The sequence below is a fragment of the Silurus aristotelis genome, assembly GCF_946808225.1.
Source record: "Silurus aristotelis genome assembly, chromosome: 21".
NCBI classification, from domain to species: Eukaryota; Metazoa; Chordata; class Actinopteri; order Siluriformes; family Siluridae; genus Silurus; species Silurus aristotelis.
Window position 1 is genome coordinate 2,029,378 of NC_139594.1, and position 6,000 is coordinate 2,035,377.

Genomic DNA, 6,000 nt, shown 5'->3' on the forward strand with positions numbered 1-6,000 from the left:
TATTGTTTACTGTGGTGTTTCCTGTTTCCTGTATTGTTTACTGTGGTGTTTCCTGTTTCCTGTGGTCTTTACTGTGGTGTTTCCTGTGTCCTGTGGTCTTTACTGTGGTGTTTCCTGTTTCCTGTGGTCTTTACTGTGGTGTTTCCTGTGTCCTGTGGTCTTTACTGTGGTGTTTCCTGTTTCCTGTGGTCTTTAATGTTGTGTTTCCTGTTTCCTGTGGTCTTTACTGTGGTGTTTCCTGTTTCCTGTGGTCTTTAATGTTGTGTTTCCTGTTTACTGTGGTCTTTACTGTGGTGTTTCCTGTTTCCTGTGGTCTTTACTGTGGTGTTTCCTGTTTCCTGTGGTCTTTACTGTGGTGTTTCCAATAGAGTTTTCTGTTTACTGTGATGTTTATTGTGTAGTGTAACATTTCCTGTAGTGTTTTCTGTGGTATTTCTCAAAAGTTCCTCTGATTAGATTAGATTAGATTAGATTGAGATGAGATTAGATTAGATTAGATTGAGCATTCTGACTTAACAACATCTGGAGTTGTTCAAGTGGAGATACTCGTTCCACCCCGATTACAACATTTATATCTTTAAAGTTTGACACATCGTACTTTTTAATATGATCTTTTATCTCTTTCTTAAAGTCCTCCTCTGTCCCTCCAGCTTCCACCACTTACATTGTTACAGCTCACTGACACTGGAGACTCCTTCCATAAGCATGTCCATACAGAACATCATCATTCGCTTTCTTAATCCGTTTACATGGAGCGAGTGCAGTGTGAGTTCCTGTGAATAAGTTGTTGCTACAGAAGCGCTAATGTATTAGGAGTTTAATATAAACCTGTTCAAAGGTTTATAACAGCTGTATTAGCAGCTCATTTGCACATCTGGCCTGCAGGTGTCAGTACTTCAACACATCACTGACCTTCCACATGCTACTGTGTTTACTATGTGCCACCTGTATGCTGGAAATAGATATGCTCACAGAACAACAAGGTATCTGATTTCACTGCAACACACACACACACACACACACACACACACACACACACACACACACACACACACACACACACACACACACACACACATGCACCTCTTATCAAATAATCCAGCTTTAAATGTTTCAAATTATCACATCACTTTTCAATTCCTGGAAAAAAAAAATTAGAACTTATAATGCAGAACAGCGCACACACGCACGCACACACGCGCACACACACACACACACACACACACACACACACACACACACACACACACATGCACCTTATCAAATAATGCAGCTTTGAGCATTTCAAATCATCAACTCAGTCATTATGGTTACACAGGTCAGGTGACTCTTAGTGTTGGTCTTAAGTCTGGATAAATGGGGAGGGTTGTGTTATGAAGGTCATCCAGTGTAAAACGTGCCAAATCATATACGCGGATCAGGAATCAGAATTTCATAGTGGATCGGTCGAGACCCGGGTTACCAACGACCACCACAGGTATCATTAACAACAGGGTACCAGTGGAAATTGGGCTACTGTTGGTTAAAGGAGGAGAAGGAGAGGAGGAAGACGTCTACAGAGACAGCAAGGAAAGGAGCAGTGTAGGAGAGTGGAGGTTCGGGTTGGTACTTTAAATGTTGGTACTATGACTGGTAAAGGGAGAGAGGGAGCTGATATGATGGAGAGGAGAAAGGTAGAGATGTTGTTCTATCATGGTGTGGATGGAAAGAGAAATGGTGTAGGGGGGATTCTGAAGGAAGAGTACAGTAAGAGTGTAGTGGAGGTGAAGAGAGTTTCTGATAGAGTGATGAAGGTGAAGCTGGAAGTTGAAGGGGTGATGATAAATGTCAGTGCTTCTGTTCCACAAGTGGGTTGTGAGATAGAGGAGAAGGAACATTTCTGGTGTGAGTTGGATGAGGTGGTAGAAGGTGTACCTGATGAGGAATGAACAATCGGTGATTGGGGCAGACTTTAATGGGCATGTAGGTGAAGGGAACAGAGGTGATGAGGAGGTGATGGTAGGTGTGGTCTTAAGGAGAGGAATGTGGAAGGGCAGATGGTGGTAGATTTTGCTAAAAGGATGAAAATGGCAGTGGTGAACACGTATTTTAAGAAGAAGGAGGATCATAGGGTGACCTATAAGAGTGAAGGAAGGTGCACACAGGTGGACTATGTTCTATGTTCTAAGAGAAGGAGAGTGAAAGAAGAATTAGATGGTGGAAACGGAAGGAGGAAGACTGTAGTGTGAGGTTCATGGAAGAGGTCAGATAGGAGCTTGGTGGTGGTTTTGAAGAAAGGTGAGGGAGGTGTGATTGAGATGGTTTGGACATGTGCAGAGGAGGGACATAAGTTATATTGGCAGGAGAATGCTGAGGATGGAGCCACCAGGAAAGAGGAAAAGAAGAAGACCAAGGAGGAGGTTTATGTATGTGGTGAAGGAAGACATGCAGGTAGTTGGTGTGAAAGAGGCAGATGTAGAGGACAGTAGTATTAAGACGGATGGTCCACTGTGGCGCCCCCTAATGGGAGAAGCCGAAAGAAGGAGAAGAAGAACAACAACAAATAGAAACATTTCAAATCATCACATCACAAATTCCTGGAAAATAAAATCTAATCTAACTAATAATAATAATGCACAACAAACACAAATATCCTCATTGTTTTATTATTATTATTATTATTATTATTATTATTATTATTATTATTATTATTATTATTATTATTATTTGCTCTTTAACATGGGAATCCTTCTTTCTCGGATCGTTCTCACTTTCACACACTGTTTTTTAGAAAACATTTTATATTATTTTTATTATTATTATTATTACTTATATTATATTTGTATTTAAGCATTTTATTTGTTTCATTGCCTATTTTCCATTGTAATTATTACTTTTAATATTTTTTTATCCATTGTGTTTTTTATACTGTATTAATATTAATGAAATAATGATCTTATCAATATAAATGTATAAACAGTAATTTATTTTAGAATTGCAGCATGTGACTGTGAAGGTACAATGAAAACTGTGCGCTCACATCAGAAAACCCAAACCTTTATGTAAACCTTAATCTGAAACACACCTGACTCTCCGTTCCTCTGTCTCCATCTTGGCCTCATAAACTCGGAGCTTCTGCAGTTAGAGCGATTTCTCCGCTATAAGAGCGCTATTTAAACCATTTACAGCGCTATATGTATATATATATATATATAGAGCTCAGGCTTCTTATTTCTGCTCTGGATTGTGTTTAGAGGAGAATGTAAACGTCTCAGGCTTTTTCTAAGAGCTCTGGGTTTCATTTTCGAAGCTCTTTCTCGGTCTCAGACTCAGGGCAGTTCTTTCACACTGAGCCAGGATCATCATTGCTGCATCTTGGATGGTTATAATGTAGTGTATGAATAGAATCACACCAGTGCAAACACACATGTTTCTCTACTCTACACACCATACTGAACACTTATACACTTGTTATCCCATCAGCCAATCAGGTTTCAGCAGAACAACATTCAAAACTTAGATACATTAACATCTAATGTCAGAATGGAGTGAAAACCTCTGTAATCACTTCAGATTTTCTGGAAACTGAACACAGAACAATTTCCAGACGTTCCATCCAGTAATTGTTGGTTCTGTGGTTCTTTATGAGAAAGGGATGGGGAGAACAGCCAGGTTGGTTGGAGGTAGCGCAACAAATAAATATTATTTACACCCATGGTGAGCAACAAAAAGCATCTCAGTGGGTTGAAGCTGAAGCTGGACAAGCTACAAGAGCAAATAACTAAAATCTTGATATACTTTAGCCAAAACCAGGAATCTGATGTCAGAGAGGGACCTGAATCATTTAAACTGGGCATGGATTAGAAAAAGACCAGGTGATGTTCTGGAATTCTTTAAAAAAAATGTAAAATAAATGTATTACATAAAAAATTCTAATTCTTTTATTAATTGTTTATATATTGGTAATAGATACATACATACATGCAATAACTTTTGAGGGCAAATACTTTTGTACTTTTACTTTTAATGGAGTAATATTTTACTTGGATCTCTACTTTAACTCACCTACATGGTTTATGTTCTTCGTCCACCACTTGTCTATATATAATATTCACTATTCTATATATACTATTCAGATTTTGTATTTTACCCTATACATTTTTTTGCCTACTTTTTCCCTTCACTCTGAAGCCCAGTTTTGGAGCGACGTCTGTAATCAACATGCATGTCGAAGCATGTCACAATTCCCCCGTTTAAGTGGATGTTACTGCTGTGTGATCCGCAGCAGATAACCTTTAAAAGGAAAACATTGTTTTGTGCTGATGAGCAGCATGCAGAAGGAACGCTACTCGACTTGAGGAACAGGTTCAGAGCTGTGGAATAATCTGCTCGAAACAACAAACCAAAAAAAATTACAATCAGATAATAATTTACTCTTACAGCGGCACTGGGTTGATCGCTGCCATGGAATAGCGAATAATTGAACTTACTGACACACATTTTATACACAGGGTTTATACATGCAGTGGAATCATTGTCTGGAGGGTTTTTTTTACAGCACCTAGTGGTCAGACAGGGAACTGCAGTACGTGCTTATCGAGACCCATTGAGACAGGACTTATGCTACCCCTTTACACCAGTATATCTGTTCACACATAGTTTATTTGCAGCACGATTTGTGATACGTATGCGGGGAGGAAGCAGCACACGCCATTGTGCTTTTAGATACAATGAGTTTGCAGTGTGCTACTGATCTGCAGCTTAAGTGCACATTTAATTGAAAAGCTATTAATGAAAAGTTATTTTTAACCCTGAGCTCACTGTAGTAAGATGACTGAAAAACAGTTATATTGTTGTCCACTCTTAAAGGATTCTCATGCTAAACATGGCCAAAGTTTCAAAAAATGATTTGGACGTATAATATATGAATTCAGTGCCAAAAACACCCCTTCGGTGTTCGTTTCTGTAAGTTTCTGAAAACCCCACCCCCACCACCCCAAGTATGCCTTTTTATGACGTCATGAAGGTCAGACTTGCTTGTATGGGTGTTTCTCCCAGAAGAGCGAGAGCAATATTGCTGCTACTGCTGTTTTTGCACTGCATTGTGTTTGTTTATAGTCTTATAGTCTTTATAGTTCTCTTTGCACAGTGTATATTCAGAGTATACAGTAGGTTTACTGGTCGGCGCTCTTTTGTGTTATGTGTATTGTCCTACACTGTCTTTTGTTGTCTGTCTGTACTGTTTTTCGTCTGCACTGTTTGCACTCGGTTGCACTCGATTGCACTTTATGTAGCGTGTTGTAGCTCTATGTTGTTTAGTGTAGCACCGGGGTTCTGAAGGAACGTTGTCTCGTTTTTATTGTGTACCACTGTGTATGGTGGAAATGACAATAAAAGCCTCTTGACTTGAATTCAATAGCACACCCACCACCGTGCTTCATTCAGGACTTGCTCAAGAAGAATGTATTTTTTAATGTGACAGAAGGAGAACCTTGTTCTGTCCATATAGACATGTCCTGCTGAAGTCATCATTGCTGCTGTTGTTCTCGATGTTCAGAATGACCATATTTTCATGGCTTTTTGTGGTTATTTGGACCATAAACCACTTTTCACAAGAAATGTCTCCTCTACCTTAATGAACACTTAACTGCTCTCGCCACTGTGCAAAAAAAACTAAAATATGTGCCATACCACATTTTATTAATTTATTATTGTATTTTACAATAATAACTTGTATTTGTTTATTTATTTATTATATGTAATAAAGTGTATAATAGCTCTATTTTATTTTATTTTATTTTATTTATCTTTTATTAAAATATGCAACTGGAAGCTTCTGTCATCAAAACAAATTCCTTGTAAGTCCAAGCATACACTATATTGCCAAAAGTTTGTGGACACCTGATCATAAGAACAGTATGTGATTTTTGAGCATCACATTCCATATTTAATCGCAATTTACTCTTCTAATTCCCTCCACTCTTCTGGAAAAATGTTCCACTAGATTTTGGAGTCTATTTA